The sequence below is a fragment of the Lissotriton helveticus genome, chromosome 3_1 (assembly GCF_964261635.1).
Source record: "Lissotriton helveticus chromosome 3_1, aLisHel1.1, whole genome shotgun sequence".
In the NCBI taxonomy this organism is placed as follows: domain Eukaryota; kingdom Metazoa; phylum Chordata; class Amphibia; order Caudata; family Salamandridae; genus Lissotriton; species Lissotriton helveticus.
The window spans coordinates 1,950,724,033-1,950,743,045 of record NC_136061.1 but is presented as its reverse complement, the minus strand read 5'-3'; positions in this window follow the sequence as shown (position 1 = coordinate 1,950,743,045).

Below are 19,013 nucleotides of genomic sequence, written 5' to 3'. Positions count from 1 at the left end.
TTCTAAGTGTCTTTTATTTTTGCACTGGCTCTAGGCCTGGTTAGTCAGAGTCAGTTACCACCAGTACCAGTCAGCAAAACTTTGGGGGCACAGGACAACTTTGCAACAAGGCCTCTTTCTGCTCCTCTGTTGGTTCTTTGTGCACATCTCTTGCTTCTTTCTGCACCTTTCTTCATCTTTCTGTACTTAGGTTGCCTCTTTCTGCATTTCTCTTGCTTCTTTCTGCGCCTTTCTTCCTCTTTCTGCACATGTCCTACCTCTGTAGGCATAGTTAAAAATTTGCATTTAAAAAACCTTTGAAATTCACTGAAAAAACCACAGGTTTCAGGGACGTTATAGTTAGAAATGAGTATTTAAAAAACCTGTGAAATTTACTGAAAAAACCATAGGTTTCAGGGACGTTACAGTTAGAAATGAACATTTTAAAAAACCTTAGAAATTCACTGGAAAAACCACAGGTTTCAGGGACGTTATAGTTAGATGGACATTTCACTCATACAAAACCAGGGACATTCAGCCGTTATAGTAAGTTAAGCTAATTATAACTCCCGCCCCCGCAATAATGCTGATAATGTCACATATTACATCATTCATGACATGGTCAGGAACATCACTGTAGACATCTCAAATGACATCACTGGTGACATAATCCATGTGATAATCTGATGCACCTCCTCATACCCTAATATAACCTTTGATACATCCACTCTAAAATACAGACTACCATTTTCAAAACCATAGACACACCAATACCAGTAATTACATACCCACTCACTGATTCCTAGGTCTACACACACATCCACTCATTCACCCACACAGTCACTCATACATTCAGATGCTCATCAATACAGCACTAACATATGCACTAATTCACCTATACAGACACTCACACACTGCCACTCTTCCACAGAGTTACTCACACACCTAGTGAGTCATGCAAAGAATCAAACACACTCCCATTTACTCACCTATACAGTTATATACACACCACCTCACTTATTCATACAAATAGTAACACATACTCACTCTCTTATACAATCACTGATACAAGCACACACTCATCCATACAGGCACTCTCACAATCACTCACTCTCACATATAGTCATTTATATACTCCAACACTCACATATATACGCCTTTCACATCTGGAGTTACTCACACATGTGCCACTGAGACATCCATTCACTCACCAACACACTCATACACACATTCACCCACCCATACAGCCCTTCACAGATGCACTCTTGAACCCATACACCCAGTGAATCACCTGCTCACACATCTATGCACAGAGTCACACACCCCCACCCACCCACACAGACACTCAGGCACCCATACAGATACTCAGACAAGCAATCAATAACCCATATAGACACTCATGTAGCTACTCACCAACCCATGTAGCTGATCACACACCATCTGACAGACTAATACAGACATTCACACAGATTAGTCGCTAACCCATGCATTCAGTAAGACACAATTAATCACTCACTTATACAGTCAGTCACGCACCTACTAAATCATCCATTCAGACACTTATACACCCACTCATTCTACAATACACCTTGGCATATATATATATACATATATATACAAATATATATATATATATATATATAAATATATATATATATATATATTTCCACAAAGCGATCCTTCCGCAATAGGAGCGCTCCACAGTGTGTGCTCGCCCCAGGGCAGGATCAAAGCCCGAATTTCAATTATTACCACAAAATTGGGCAGCACAACCGGATACTTTCAGGAAGCTTTATTTTTCAACACAACACCCCACCGACGCGTTTCAGCCTCACGGCTTTTCTCACGGACCGTGAGGGCTAGACCTCTGCATCAGGGTCTGCCGCTCTAACCATTGAGCCACACTTCTCCACTATATCCAGGTATATCATAGATCTCTCTACCAAACACCCAAGAGGACTCAACAGTGGAGAGGAAATGGCATTCCATCTAGGAAAGTGACAGTATAACAACTTGATCACTTTCTGGGAATGACCTCTTTCATTGATGGAATAGGGACCTTTCATTACCATTTCCTTACCATTCCACTACTGGACGCATAGTATTTGCAGTCTCCAATGTTTAATTGGGAAATCTTTCCTTCTACTGTCTTATATGAATCCTGTCTGAACTTTGCTCAGTCTTATATTGTTTTGCTCTTTGCTTTATCTGAGTTCTGCATTTTGTAAATTTTGTAAATTCTGAATCTTGAACTGATTAATATTGATCTTTGATGAACTGTGATGTTACTATTTTTTGATGAACTTTTTGATGAACTGTGGTGTTATTTTCAGTATATAGGAAATGTAATAATCATAATGAGACATCTTGTACATAGGACACTAGCCAATCCACGGCTTTATCTCACGTCTTAACCTTGTGACATGTTTATATACAACATACCCTGTTAACACGAACACGAAGATAATCGATATATGCTAAATCGATCTTCGTATGTGGTAGAATGTCGGATATAACAACACTCCAAGATGGCGCCCACAGCGATGTTTGAGGGTTTAGTCCTATGTCGTTGTCATTGATTGCAAAGAAACTTTATTAGCATGCTGCTTGTAAGTCACCATTGATACACTGACGAAGGCTCACGCCGAAACGCGTCTGTGCGGTTTTCCCCTCTAATAAACCCTTCCGTGACTTCATACCCCTCCTTGAGTGCTGCATCTTTTCTTTGAAGCTTCGAAAAGCTTGAGCGTAATATATATATATATTTATATATATATATTTACACACATATATATATGCATATATATTTATATGTATATATATATAAAACTACAACACAAAATGCTGAACCAGCAACAGATGATATTAAAAAATTAACTATGGAACTTGAAAAACTGCGTAAAAAAGAGGTTTCAAAGTGGTGGGAAGTGAAATCCTTAAAGAGATATCTGGATGTGGGGCGAGTACCCAGAGGGCACAGAATCTTAGTAGCTCTCACATATGAAAACCCTGACCCAGCAATGTTACAGGACTGGGCAGACAACAGCGCGCAATCGTCGCAAAACATGCTAAACATCCTCATAAAGTATGCGGCGAGTGACAGGGACAAGATAATAAAAAGAATAGAGGAAATCCTCAAGGAACTGGATTCAAGAGAAAACCAGGAAGAAATTACCAAATTGATGAAAGAAATCAAAATGAGGGTAACCAAACACGAGGATGAAATAAAAGAAAGAAAAGCCATAAAATTCCAAAGAGACAGGAATGATTACATGAATGGAAGGATTTACACAATTGCAAAGAAATTTGACAATGGGTGTTACAAAGAGTGTTACAACCGAATCAGCCCAACTCACATTGTGGGGATACAAGAGAAGTACCACAATGAACTATACCGTTGGAAAGGAATGGGCCTCATAAATAAACAAGAGTTTGATTTTCTCAAAAATGACTACCCAATAACCCCCCAACTCTACCTGATACCAAAGATCCACAAAAACGCAGAACAGCCTCCAGGAAGACCAATAATCTCGGCCATTGGAAGCTTGTTTGAGAACACTAGTATTTTTATTGACCATTTTTTACAACCTCTAGTGAGGGAATTGACAGCATTCATAAGAGACATTGGGGATTTTTTGAGCAAATTGTATGATTGTGATTGGAATAATGATTATTTGTTTATGACCCTTGACGTGCAGTAACTGTACACCAGCATAAGACACAATGATGGACTTAGAGCACTACATCACTACTTAGGTAAAAGACCCATATCCCTATACCAACACACCTGCATGCTATTAGAGATGACGGAATGGTGTTTCAAGAACAACACATTCATCTTTGACAGGTTACACTATAAGCAGACACAGGGTTCGGCCATGGGTACTTGCTTCTCCCCCAGTTATGCAAATCTACATATGGGCTGGTGGGAGGAGCAGGTATTAGGGGTCTCACATTCAAAAGAAATGAAGAACAATGTAGTGCTTTACAAGAGGTTCATAGATGATATTTTCCTCTTATGGAAAGGGTCGTGTGAGAGTGCAGAAACCTTTGCTTCTGAGATCAATGAAAACTCTTTAAACCTGAGATTCATTTGCACCACCAGCAAAACCACAATACAATTCCTAGATTTGGAACTCTTCATAGCCAACAACAAAATACAGACACGAACATATAGGAAGCCCACGGCAGGAAATGCATTATTACATGGCCAAAGTTTCCACCCGACAAAACTCAAGGAGTCTATACCCTATGCGGAGTGCCTTAGAATGACCCGCAATTGCAGTAGCGAAACAGGCTTGACTGATGCAAAGAAAAACCTCTTCTCAGAATAAGAAATAGAGGTTACAGTCAAAAGACCCTAGACAAGGCAGAAACAAAGTGTAAGAATAAAAACAGAAAAGATCTCCTTTTTCCAGATAAAACCAAATCCCAAAACCAAAAGGAAAAAGGCACACTGAACACCCGAGACTTATCACAGGCTATAACACGTACCATGCTAATCTATGCAAGATCCTGAACAGGTACTGGCCCTTGGTACAAAATGACCTGCTCATAGGTCCCCTATGTGGTAATTCACCTTCAGTAACCTTTAGGAAGGCCAAGTCCATGAGGAGCCAACTTGTCTGCAATGCCCCCACCATCACGAAACCAACCATGTGGCTACAGAGACAGAAGGGGTTCAGAAAATGCACGAAGTGCAAAGCCTGCAAACATGGGATCAACACAAGCACTGTCACACTACCTTTCAGACTGAAACCATACACGATCAGGGGTGGTTACTCTTGCAAAACTGAGTACTCAGTCTATGTACTGGTCTGCAGTTGTGGTAAAAGATATGTGGGGAGCACAATCCACCAGGCACATGTAAGAATCTTACAACATCTGAGGGCAATAACGAATGATGACCAAGCATACCCCGTGGCGAGGCACATAAACACACACCACGCAGGAAACACCCAGGATTTGTCGTATTTTGTAATTGACAACATACCCAAGAACATCAGGGGTGGGAACCGTCAACTAGCGTTGCGACAGCTAGAGTCAAGGTACATAATCTTATTTGACTCCCATATTCCAAATGGGTTAAATGCCGATGAGGCACTTAATGTACACCTCTAGTCCAGACTGTTTGTCCCAAGTCCTAAACCACTCCAGTAACATTTGTGACTCACCAGAAGTACCAAAAAAAATGTATTTATTAATTTTCTTATTTTGACACGTTAGAGCACACTTTTATTTTGTACAATACATTGCAAACATGTGTAACTCGAGACATATCGCATATACCGTGATCATAGGTACAGAAATGTAATAATCCTACAGCATGTCGCACACGGGCGGCAGATGACAGAATTACTCCACTTGGAGATAATGCAAGCAAAACTTTGTATTCTCACTGTGTGTTGCCTTAATAATGTAATTTCAACATCGTTGCCGCCAGTCTGTCCCTGGGCGCTAATTAACCCGATACATCAGGTATCAATAGCAACCAAATTCGAAGCCCCTGAGACTTTGGGCTGGATGGAGTGATCACCCAGCAAGTGTATTAAACACATCCAGTACAATGGTACTTGGATGTATGAGGTGACCGTACAATGGTTTATATTTTCACACATGTGTTTTTGGCCTGAGGTATTGCACCAACGACATAATTTAATATGCCATGTGTTACTTGCAACATTGTTTCAAACCCAACCCTACACAATTTTCTGTTTGACAATGACTTCTAATTGTTTATTTCCTTTAATTTATGGTTTCACAATTTTATGATTAACGTAACATATTGTGCAGAACAAGTAACTTACAAATGTGACATTAAAATTTTTTTGTGGGGTGAATGCACATCACATAGAAAGAGTTTGGAATCACCATGATATATACAATAAACTCTTCTATGTCTGTTTAGAGTGTCATGACAGGGTTGGTATGGCAACCAGTACCAGTTGTAACCTGTGAGAAAAGTCATGCTAAATATATAAACCTTTGTTTGGTGGGAGCCAGATGTAGTGAGCAAGGCGGGAGCTAACCGCCGAAACGCGTCTGTGCAGCAACTTGGAATAAATCTTACTTTGGCAAGAATTCACGGTGTCAGCGCCTTTCTTGAATGAAGAAGTGTGGACTGGTTTTGGATATATATATATATATACATATCTATATATAGATATATATATATATACTCACTGAAAAAGCAAAGGTTACAGGGTCATTATAGTTAGGCTCATGTTTCACTCGTACAATTCATAGAAATTCAGCAGTTATTGTTACCTGAGCTAACTAGAAATTACGTCCCTGCAATGCACTGCATATGACCTCACATATTACATCACTCATTACATGGTCAGTGAGATCTCTCATGACATCACTCATGACATGACTGATGATAGCATCGACAGAACCAATCACATATCTACTCACACATCCACACAACCACTCATTCACCTACTCACACACCCATACAAACACTCACACACCCACTCACTGACCCATACATCCACTCAAACACCCATTCACTTAACAATACAGCCACTTACACAGCCACTCACTTCCCAAGCCTACTCACACAGCTACTCACTCACCCATACAATCACTCACACAGGCACTCACTAACCCACACAGTTACTCACACACCCAATTATTCACCCATACAACCACTCACACACCCAGTAACTCCCCCATACAGCCTTTCAACAGAGCTACTCACTCAACCATACACCCACTCAGAAACTCATGTACACACCCATACAAGCACTCACACATATGCTCACTCACCCCTGCAGCCACTCACACATATACTCTCCAATAAATCCATTCGCAGAGCCACTTAGTCACTGATACAACCACTTACATATCCACTCACTGACTCACACACCCACTCACTCACTCATCCACAGTCACTCACACACCCACTCACTCACCCATACAGCCACTTACACAGCCACTCACTCACCCATACCGCCACTCACACACCCACTCACTCACCAATAAAGCCAGTCGCACAGCCACTCCCACACCCATAGATTTGTGATCACTTCTGATTGTTACTTCTTTTCCACATACAAATGAATGGAAATAGTCTAAATTCCATGCACAAGCTAAAGCTTCATGCTCTATCAATTCATACATTTCCTCCACCAGTGATAAGGATCTGGATGCAAATGCCTCCACAACCTCTTTGCTTGTACAATGCAGTTGTGACAAACCTGCACCCAAGTCTTTACCACTAGCATCAGTGGTAATGTAACATAAAGCCACTGGATCAAATCTTTGCAGTGCAGGAGCTTCATAAATTAATTTTTTGATTTCTTCAAAGCGTCTTCCTCACTCATCTGAGCACAAACAAATCACTTTATTTTTGAAAAATGTCCTCAAATGGAACCTCTTTGATGCAAAGTCCCTTACACATTTTAAATAGACTTCAGACAGGACTAAAACAACTATAAAGCATCTTTATTCTGAAATGCAGGTCCTACATGGCCCTCAACAATTTAGTTTTAGGTTTAATGCTATCAACACAAAACTGGTGTCCCAGGTATGTGACTCGATCCTGTGAAAACTTACATTCAGTATGCTCAACTGTTAAACCATGCTCACTCAACATACTTGAAACACTTTCCGAAGTGCAGTCATGATTGCCCTTGTCTTACCCGTGAGCAAAATGTAATCCAGAAGAATAGCACGTTTTCCATATTCCCAAATAAATTAAACATCAATGTTTGGAATACACCACTGTGGATGCTGAACCAAACAGCATCCTTCTTAACTTAAACAACCTTCCTGTGTGATGTGTACTTTTTACTTACTTCATATAATGGAACTTTGTGATAGGCTACAGAGAGATTTTTGGTGGAGAAAATTTTCATACCCTTGACTCGTGCTAACATCTCATCGATCTTAGCGAGGGTAAATCTGTTGAATACAATTTTGCAATAAAATATCCCTTAAGTCAACACATAATCTAATCTTCCCATTTGCTTTAAGTACCACAACCAATATAACCAATCAGATGTCTCTACCGGCTCTATCACCCCTGCATCCTTCAAACGCATCAACTCATTTGACACTTCCTCTCTAATTAATATTGGTACATTCCTTACTTTGTGAATTTTGGGTGCATAATTTTCTTTTATGATCATTTTCATGCTCACAACTCTTTAGTGTGCTAATCTTCCCATCAAAAATGTCAGATAATTTCTGTAACATACCCTTCCCGGTGATCTCATTCTCATCCACCACCAATATCTGTTCTAAACTATTGGGGTCTAATCAGCCACGGTCCGTGCAAGTAACAGGGGTGGGGCGGTGGGGCCGGGTAAGGGGGTATTTCGAGGGATGATGCAGAGGGGAAATTAAATAAATAGTAAATTTTCCCTCTGCATCGTCCCATGAAATCACCCCTTACACGCCCCCCCCACTGCTGTTACCTGCATGGACCGCGGCTGGGTCTAATACTATATGCAGAATCCTTTGGTACATCCACCTATAACAGAAGGACCATTTTGAGCAACATGCACTTTCCCAATGCTTTTTTATTCTTAGATCTAAATATCCAAGCTCTGTAACATATCATTTCAATGGCCTCCCCTCTATAACCTTCCGGGGCAATGTCAGAGTCCATCAATTTGGTTCCCAATTTCTTTTCAAGATCATTTTTCCACGTATTCTCTTTTATGTTTGTGTAGGTTACCTGAATTTGCTACAATGTGAATAGTTAATCCTCCAATAATCATTAGATAACTAAGCTTACTTCTGATATTATTCTTATGTAAACTATTCAGAAAGACTCTTTCAGTAATGTTTAATACATCTAACATTTTCGTTTATCAGCTTTGGTAGTTGTCTGCTCTTCTATGTCATTTACACATTTATCTTTAAAATCATTACTCAATCTTCTCTTACACACTCATGCTAAATGTAGTATTTTTCCACACACCACTTTTTTGCTTTAATGTGGGACAACGTGTACTGCATGCAAAGTAATTTGTACCATTACACCTGTAAAAACGTAATTTTTCTTTGCTGGTATGAGTATCCTCTTTCCTTTCTCTAGAACCCGGGTTTATACATGTTAGTTCTATTATGATTAACAATAGCAGCCATACCTGAATCTACATCCTTGTTATAATATTTTACAGCTTTTGCTCAACATTTAAAAAGTTCAGCCTTTGCATAGCAGTCATATCTTTCAGTTTGGCATCACTGTTAACCCAAAATCCAACCTGTACTGATGGGTTATACGCATGCATGACCACTTAGTTGTGTACAAATTCATTGTCTAGAACACCAAATCTACAATCAATCACCAGTTTCCTTTAAGGAGGTGACATACTATTTACTGTCTTATCCTTCATTTGTTTCCTGTGGAAGAATACATATATTGTGATGCCTTTACAGGCATTAGGAGTAAGAATCTAGGTCTGACAAAAGCATCATTAAACACATTGCTATCTCCGCTTCTAGTTTGTTTGTGAATTTGTTTACTACGTCTTAGGCCTTCAGGATCCAAGGAATCTAGTAATAACCTTTCTTACTTTCCTCTGTAAGAGGGGTTGATTGTTGCAATATCATTTAAAAAGTACTCTTTCGACTCCAACCAATGTAAAAGAAGATTGCCAGGAGCACACATAAATTATTTAGGTGATTTGACTGGAAATGCAGTAATAGCCATGATATGGCAGTGGACTACTTCAAACGTTTAAAAATAGCTTGTGGGTACCTTAATCCTCTTTTTATCACTTTAGTCATTAAATAAATAAATGATTTGACTTACTTCCCCAGAATGCCAATGCATGTTCCCAAGAGAATGCTATATGATAGGTTCTGTATCATGTTGCCATTGTCACTCTTCTGAGGAGGCTTGCAATGTGAACACAATTTGACTGCCACGTAGGTCATGTAATGTGACCTTGGGAGAAACACTTGTCTTCTTCTTGGAACGCAACACTTACAGATATTGCCAGGCAACTGAGGAGTTTTGTTGTGGTTGCTGTGCATGCTGCCACTGTTAGCAGCATGTGCATTGAATGAAACGGTCCCAACTGTCAGAATGGGAACTTCATTGAAACTCACAAAACATGGCACGATGCTCGCCAACAGAATGCAGGACCCCGAAGGTAGAGTTCCAGACCAATGAGGATGGTTCACTCACAAAGTGGGGTTCTTGCCCCATTCTGCTTTTGTTCAGTAATTCAACAGGAATTAGCAGTTCAGTGGCCACTGTAGGAAAGTACCCCTTTTTTGCATGGTTAACCCCGACTTTTTGCCTGATGTTGATGCTCTTTGACTAAGTGTGCCCTGGATTCCTGCCAAACAGGTACACAGAACCTATCCCTAAAACTATACTGTTGCAAACCTAATTGGCAACTCTCTGGCTACATGTAAGTCCCTTATTAAAAGGTACCATAGGTACCAAGAGTACTGTGACCAGGGAAGGCCTCTAAGGACTGCAGCAGATATTTTGCCACCCTTAGAGCCTCTGTACTTTTACCCACACGCACTGCCATTGTAGACTGCATGTTTTTATGCAGAGAACTTTTTTTCCATTTACACGAGGGTTCTTTTACCCGCTGGCAAACTGAGAACACTGAGGCAACAGTGGCCCATTTGACCTCTAGGAAGTATATTTAACACACCAAAGCAGAGTAAATAAGTGCTTCCCTCATCCAGCATTACTTATACAGAACCAATCCAATATTCAATAGGCAGGTCTCATATCCTTTATTTAATAATGTTTAACAGAATTGGCCCGCGAAACTAATACAGGTTGACTTGGAGTTCAACAAAGGTTCACATATACAGTAAATTTAACCTTCATCCTTTTGAATATTCAGAGTCCACTCTAACTATATATGTGCCTTTGCTCTGAAGGAATTAAAATTAAAAATTGCGGCTAGGAGTTATCGTTTTTTCCTGATGCCGATGGTTGTGAAATCCTAGAATCCACCGAAACGCGTCGATGCTTGAGAATTTGGCACACTAGATCTTTGGAACATTTGTTAAAACTAGAGGATTAAACCAAAAAGCATTCTGGTTTAACAGATGATTTGCTACTGACTTGTGTCCTTTGAATGACATGATGAATTGTTTAATGTATTCTCCCGCTATCATTTTTGTCTGTTAATGATGTTAATTTTCTTTTCCTTGATTATTCAGATTTTATGAATGTATTGAATGATTTTTATGCCAGTTTTAAATGCTGAATATGTTTGTATCCTAATGATTTTTTAATACATTGTGATCTTAATGAAAACACATTAAATGTTTTAGATAAATGTAGTTGGTACTGTGTATATATTTATACATTATGATATTTGTGTTTGTATTTTGGTGATATTGGTTTATCCTTGAGTTGTATGTATGATAGTTGAATGCTAAGTTTCCCAAAGGGGGTCTACTTTTTGACTTGTTGTCTTATTGGTGCCCTACCCCCTTGGTAAGAAAAGGGCCCCTCTCCTTAGTTGAGACACATCCATGTGTGCCATGCCTACAAGCCACTGCCTATGGTATAGGAAAGCCACCCCTCTAGCATTCATGAGCCCTGTCCCTCTACAGTGTCAAAGTCCATTCTTAGACATTGCAAGTGCAGTAAAGCCATAAAGAGTATATGGTCTGGGGGTTTGTCATTACGAACTCCATAGCACCATAATGGTTTTGCTGAAACCAGGGACGTTTGGTATGAAGTTTCTCAGCACATTAAACCCACACTGATGCCAGTGTGGGATTTAATGCCAAATGCACTCAGAGGACATCTTAGAGATGCCCCCTGAAAAATGACTTAACTCTAGGGTCCTGGCTGAGTGGCTACTCGCCTGCTGCAACCACCAGACATGTTTCTGGATCCCTGGGTCGAGAGCTTCCTGCTCTTGGGGCCCTGAAACAAAGCACATCCTGGGTCTTTGTGCTAAACATCCTCCCGCTGGATGGGCAGGACCCACGAAGGGGAAAGCTTTAAAGGCTTTCCGCCTTTGAGAGCTGACCCAGCCATTTGCTGCTCCCAGCAAACTGGCCCCCACTGGTTCTGACCCCCACTTTGGAGGGAGAATCTGTGGGAAAACCAAGGTAGAAGAGGAGGTGTGCCCACCTTTGCCAACCTCACCCCTCAGGTAGGGGAGGCGAAGTACAATTCCTAGTCCCCACTATCTTGAAGATAGGGGGGACCCAGACAACCAGATTTAGGCTTATATCCCCCTCCCACTGGAGGGTGGCATATTAGGGGGTGTACTCACTCCAAAGAAGGGACCCAGGTCCCGACCTGTACCTACCTGAAACGTCCCTAAATTAAGTATTTAGGGGCAAACCTGAACCTTGCCTCCTCAGACAAGTAAGAAGTGGAGAAGAAGGACAGAAGAGCTGTGCTGATGGAAGAAGAGGAGGACACCAACTGCCTTGGCTCCAGCCCTACTGGCCTGACCCGACCTCAACATGCTCCAGCGGAATCCCGGCGTGTCCTGCAGCCAGAAGCCCTCTAGAACCAGGAGGACCTGCCCTGCCTTCCCTACTAAGTCTTTGTCTCCCGTGAGCACCAGACTTGCTCAAGAACCAGACTCTGGCTCCGGCCGAATCTGCGAGTTTGCACCACTCTGCACCCGACGCCCATGGTCTGAGTTCGAGTGGCCAAACACCATGAGGAGGTCCCCCCAGCAATCCTGACTTGGGATCTGGGGATCCCTGACCTACCTCAAACCTCCCAATGATGCCTGCAGCCTCTATCTGGAGGATCCCCCAATCAGCGACCGGAGCTGGTAAGGAAAACCCGACCCATGAAGACACCCCACAACCTTGGGTGGCCCAATCGATGGTGTCAAGGCAACCCCTGCCTCCCAACTTACCTCTCCAACTGGTGGTCGCCTATAGAAACTCTTTGTGCCCAAGCCTGCAGTGTTTGTTCTGACTGGAGATTCCCCATTGAAACCAACAGGGCACCTGACGTCGATCCAGCACCCTGAACCCGGCCACCCCTGTGCTACTGTGGGTGCACCTTGAATGCTAACTTTGATCCCACTTTGCCCTGAGCTTAACCCCTGGAGATTTGCTCCCTCAACCTTGAGGCCTGCTCGTGAGAAGCCACCAACCGTCGGCCCCCTAGTTCCGTAGGCTAACATTGGGCCTCATCACTTTGCACCCGGACGCCCTAGGGCTGCTGAGGGTGCTTTTTGAGTACATTAATGACCCTGGGGGAACCCTTGTTCTTATCCCAGAAATTCGACCCTCAAGACCAAGGCCTAGATGTAGGTAATAGCAAATTACCAAATGGTAAATACCGAATTTTACCGATTCGGTATTTACTATTCGGTAATTGCTATGTAGGTAAAAAATTCGGTAAAAATACCGAATCGGTAAGATTCGGTAATGACCGATTCGGTAATTACCAAATCAGTATTTGCCATTGATTCCTATGGGCCTTGAAGCCCATAGGATTCAATAGGAAATACTGATTCGGTAATTACAGTGTACTGTGTACTGGGCTGAGTTTTCTGTTTGACAGTCTTTTGGAAATTCTTCCCTTCTTTCTTGTAAAGGGGGGGGTTTGAAAATAATTTTACAAACTAATGGGCGATACATAATACAGCACTTCCAAAAAAGAAATGTTAATGAGAAAGATGCTGTAGCAGAAGAAATGTATAGGAGACATTCTTTCTGCCGAAAAGAATTGATATATGATCTGTCCCAGATACAGGGTTATTGTTGTATTGATGAGCTGCATCTCCAGTCCAGGCACTACACCACTTTTGTTTCCCCTGTTGGGACATCTCAAGTTTTTCCAGATGCCATTAGGTATAGCCTCGGCGGCTTTGGTCTTTCGGCTAGTAATGCTCATGGAGGTGAAAGGTGTTTCTAGATAATATTTTGGTGTTTCCTACTCATAAAGGACATAATGCAGGAGCGGCTGGTGAGATTTGAAAGTGGTGAGCGTAAAATGATAATCATACTGCACCGTAGCGAGCGTGCGCAGCGAGCGAGCCCGAACCTTTGAAAAAAGCGTGGACAAATGGTGCATTTTCAAGCAAATTTGAGAAAGCAGGAAGGTTAATAAAGCAATTTTGAAAGTGCAGTTATTACATTAATAGATATCATAAAACAGGTAGCTGCTTATTCAGTATAACCACAGAGCTTCATACATTCCGTCCTATTATGCTGAATTCAGACTATAAGACTTTCATGAAAATCTCAGCTCTAAGAGTAGCAGAAGTTGCACAGCAGTTGGGAAACAGCCTTTAGAAAGCATTGGGAACCACGCATTGCCTTTACCACGTTTCCATTAGAACGCATGTGACTTTATCACGCATGTCTTTCCACACAGTTTATAGTGTTTAGGTGCTACAGAATGTACTTAATAATATGCCATTTGATCAGTAAAATCTGTTTAGTCCCCAAGTAGAACAAACACTAGAAAACTTTTAAAAATAATGCATTTCTGAGTACCATAGGCTAGCTCTGCCAGACTGCCAACGCACCTCCATATATAGGCCAACAACTGATTTTTCAATTTTTTGTTTTATATAGCGAACTAGACCAGAGACATCGGGTATCAGAGCGCTTTACATGAGCACCAGTTTCGTTACATCACCATTAATGCCTAAATAAAACTTAGAATAAAGATTAAAATCTATGCTGGGGTAATGTGCCCCAACATTGTCCGCAAGATCGCAACGTGCAAACCACCATTTCCACAAACCGACCACCAGTGCAAAAACAACATTTCTGCCGGTTGGTTGGCTCAATATTGATGCAAGGTCAGAACAGGAAGGTATGAAAAATGCTGGCATATTTGTAGTTATGACAAAACCCCTGAAGGACATGCTTTTTTCAATGTTTTCCACCTTATAAGAAACAGCTGTGATTAAATTGTACCAGAAATTCTGCTGCATGGATGCGACCTACGTGTTTGTTATAAATGAAAATTTGCACGTTCTCCAGGTAATTAATTTCGAGCTAGCTAGCACACCTGAAACCAGTGATTCATCTAAGCTAGACCTACAAGATTAGCCTGTGCTTGTTTTTTTTTTATCTGAGTGTGGCCATTTCCTAGTAAGTTTAAAGTCGCCTCGTCTAGCTTTGCTCTCTTTTAGCTCACCGAATGTTACTGTCTGTAATTATGAGCCACAGGCTCAGAATCACATTAAGCTTTATGCCTGGGCCAGGACAGCGCTGAAGCTGACCACTTCTAAGGCCACTGCAATTTTGCAATTCTGTGCCTGTGGTGTTTTTCACATAACTATGGGTTTGCTGCACTTGCCACACAATCCATAACTTTCTGCATCACTTGGAGATTTTAACAAAAGAAAATAATCTGTTTTCAGCTGAAATGGTTCAAAAGTTACTTAGATGCTACCACATGTGTTGCTGGCAGTGGCAGATCTATTGTCATGCAAAGGCAGGTCTCCTTTCAGTTGCAGATTGCTGTATGTAGGTGTTAAGCTGATCTTAATGACCTTTGCCCATACAGTGTTAACATGTCAAAATTAGAAAATAGTGAATTAAGTACTACTACTGCTCCAAAATGTGCTGTATTAGACCACATCATTTGTCTGACAGCATTAGTGGTTGACGCCTCGAATTCTACCCTCATGATTTAAGCTGGCAATGACAAATACAAAATACATATAAAACAAATGATAAACTATTAATGAGCGGGAGAAATGCTGGACTAGTGTCACTCCAGTGTGGCCCTCTTACACGCATAGGTAAACGGGTGCCTGTGTAACAAATCCAACGCTGTTTAATACCTTGAATTCTTCGCCTTTACGGTGATACCTTTAACTGCATTTTCTCCACTGTGTGATGTATCAGATTTATTCTCGAGTTGTCCCACTCGCCTTGCCCTTTACTTCGCTGTAAATTCACACTACAAGTACCATGATGCAAACTCAAAGTAAAATCCCAGGACTGGATGAATTACACGCAAATGGAGTCAGAAAATGTCAGAGCTTTGCTGCTCCCAGACACCCACACAGGGTGTGCATGTCTGGATTGTCGAGCGTACTTGGATATAGTCTTACAATTCCCTATACCGACATCCCTTTGAGGTGCATTCGGGCCTTTATATTAAAAAAAAAAGTGCAACTTGCAACTACCCGCAGCTGTTTATCCTGGACATTGCAAACGATACTAAAACCATGAGTGGGCCTCCCCAAAACATTTTTTCGCGGGGCTAATTGCTCAAGTCAGTCCACAACATTTCGTGCCCCTTACTGAACCATACTTCCCCCAGAAATCTATAACCGCCAAAATAATAACAACTTCAGACAGGTAAATAGAAAATGTTCAGTTAGGACTTGCCAGGCGTGCTCTATCTGACGAGACTGGCTCAGACCCAGCCCCACCGGCCTTCACGAGGCACCTGCTTGTAGGGAACGTCTCTTTAGACCACCCCGTCTCTGCTGCGTGCTCTAACAAGGAGGGCAGGCCAGGGACAGGGGCACAGGTGAACTTCAGGCGTGAACCCGGTGACATTTGGCTGGGTGCTGCAGCCACCGCCGGCTCCCTCTCGCCTTCCCGGAGCTGCAATGCGCAGGCTCGCCAGCTGCAGCACGCATGCCCGCAACTTATTCCAGGGTCAGCCTGCTTCCACACCACCCCGAGCAGCGGCGTCAGGGAAAGTTATAAATGTCAATAAAAAAATTAAAATAAATAAAATACAATAAAAACATAAAGATATATATATTTAAAAAAAAGATGCATAAACACAGATTTTTGCTGACGTTTTAACAGCGAAGGGATAGGTGTATCATGTGTAATGCGCGCTGCGCAACCCAGGTGGTGGGTAACTCCAACCATGTTGGTATTCGAGAAGTGGAGAGAAAGCCTGCTTGTGCAATGGTCGAAAAGATATAGTCAGGGTCTAGAAGGTATCCGATTCTTGTGTAATGGTAAGCGCATCGACAGAAGTGCGGCATTAAAAGCTGTACAAACCAACAAGATCTTATATAAAATAAGGTGTGCAATAAACGCGACAGAATTAGGCCAGATTGTGCCGTTGAAATTGCGTGGGAGTGAGCTTTTGACGATTGGCCGACACATGGAACTTCAATTATTAAAAGAATGCCAGAAAACTTCCATACCTCAGGCCCCAAGTGCCGACCAGTTCTTAGTAAATTCAAGATTGTTGAGTTAACGGCCCACGGGTCAAGACTGACTCGAGACGAGAGAAACCACAGGGCACAGGCTGGCTCATGCACACGACACGACACGCACCACGGTCCACGAGGCGAGTCCCAGGGCCCCAGAGAGAGAGGATCATCTGACGTCAGCAGCGCCGCTAAATGGCCAATCACTGCATGACTACATGAAGTCATATACAGTGATTGGCCATTATGCAGTGCGGCTCACCACCCACGCGTGGCATCCAATAAAGGATTGTCCTGCCCTGCTGCGTGGTGACCGGCCAATCCTGGCGATGCATGCAGCGCCAGGATTGGCTAGGGGGCACACTGCCTGCTCGCCCTGTGTCGCCCTGGGGGCTGCGGCCTGGTTTAACCAGCACCCCCCTGGTCACTCTCTATGGGCCATAGTGGGCGACTTTAATGTGCATGCTCGGGCAAGTTTATGCCCCAAGCTTACTTGCGCACTACTAGTACAGATACCTTGGCTGTCTGCTGGCTGCTGCAGCTGAGTGAGTGCGTGTACTGTCACTCAAGCTGCGCAGCAGTCCAGACCAGCCCCCCTGCGAGTGCACTCCCGGATAAGTCGGGTGCTGCCCGGATTCCCGGCGGCGCTCGGCTCAGCGCTTACTAAATTATCGACAGTGTGTCAGTGTTTATTTTCTTGCAGCCGCGGGTCCATGGGGCTAGTGGGGCTACGCCCCTACGCCCCAATGGACGCACCGCGGCTGACATAATGACCGGATGTATAACGTTATAACGCATACTTTAACAACGCATACCTTTACAACGCTATTTTTACAACGCAGGAACCATTACAACGAATTACCATTACAACGCATTTTTTTACAACGCAATACTTTTACAACGCAATACCTTTACAACGTAAGTATTGGTAAGTATATAATATTTTTTAAAATGTAATTAATTACATTTAATATAATTTATTTTAATTTAATATTATTTTTATTTTATTTTTACCCTGTATCCTTGTATTGGTAATTATATAATATTATTTTAAAAAGTAATTAATTAAAATTAATATAATTTATTATAATTTAATATTATTTTTAATTTATTTTTACCCTGTATCCATGTACCCCTTTACCCAAACCTGGCCCTGAACCCTAAAAATACCCCTTTACCCAAAAACCCAAACTTAGCCCTGAACCCTAAAAATACCCCTTTACCCAAAAACCCAAACCTTGCCCTGAACCCTAAAAATACCCCTTTACCCAAAAACCCAAACCTAGCCCTGAACCCTAAAAATACCCCTTTACTCAAAAACCCAAACCTTGCCCTGAACCCTAAAAATACCCCTTTACCCAAAAACCCAAACCTAGCCCTGAACCCTAAAAATACCCCTTTACCCAAAAACCCAAACCTAGCCCTGAACCCTAAAAATACCCCTTTACCCAAAAACCCAAACCTAGCCCTGAACCCTAAAAATACCCCTTTACCCAAAAACCCAAACCTGGCCCTGAACCCTAAAAATACCCCTTTACCCAAAAACCCAAACCTGGCCCTGAACCCTAAAAATACCCTTTTACCCAAAAACCCAAACCTAGCCCTGAACCCTAAAAATACCCCTTTACCCAAAAACCCAAACCTGGCCCTGAACCCTAAAAATACCCCTTCACCCAAAAACCCAAACTTATAACATTTTTACTATAATAATATACTTACCAATACTTACGCTGTAAAGGTATTGCGTTGTAAAAGTATTGTGTTGTAAAAAAATGCGTTGTAATGGTAGTTCGTTGTAATGGTTCCTGCGTTGTAAAAGTTGCGTTGTAAAAGTAAGTCTGTTGTAAAAGTTTCGTTGTAACGGTAACATACCATAATGACCGTATACTCGATCTAGTGCTGTCTATTTTCTGGGAGCGGCAGTTGTACTGAAAGTGATGAATATGAATTTCTGAAAATAAAGGTGAA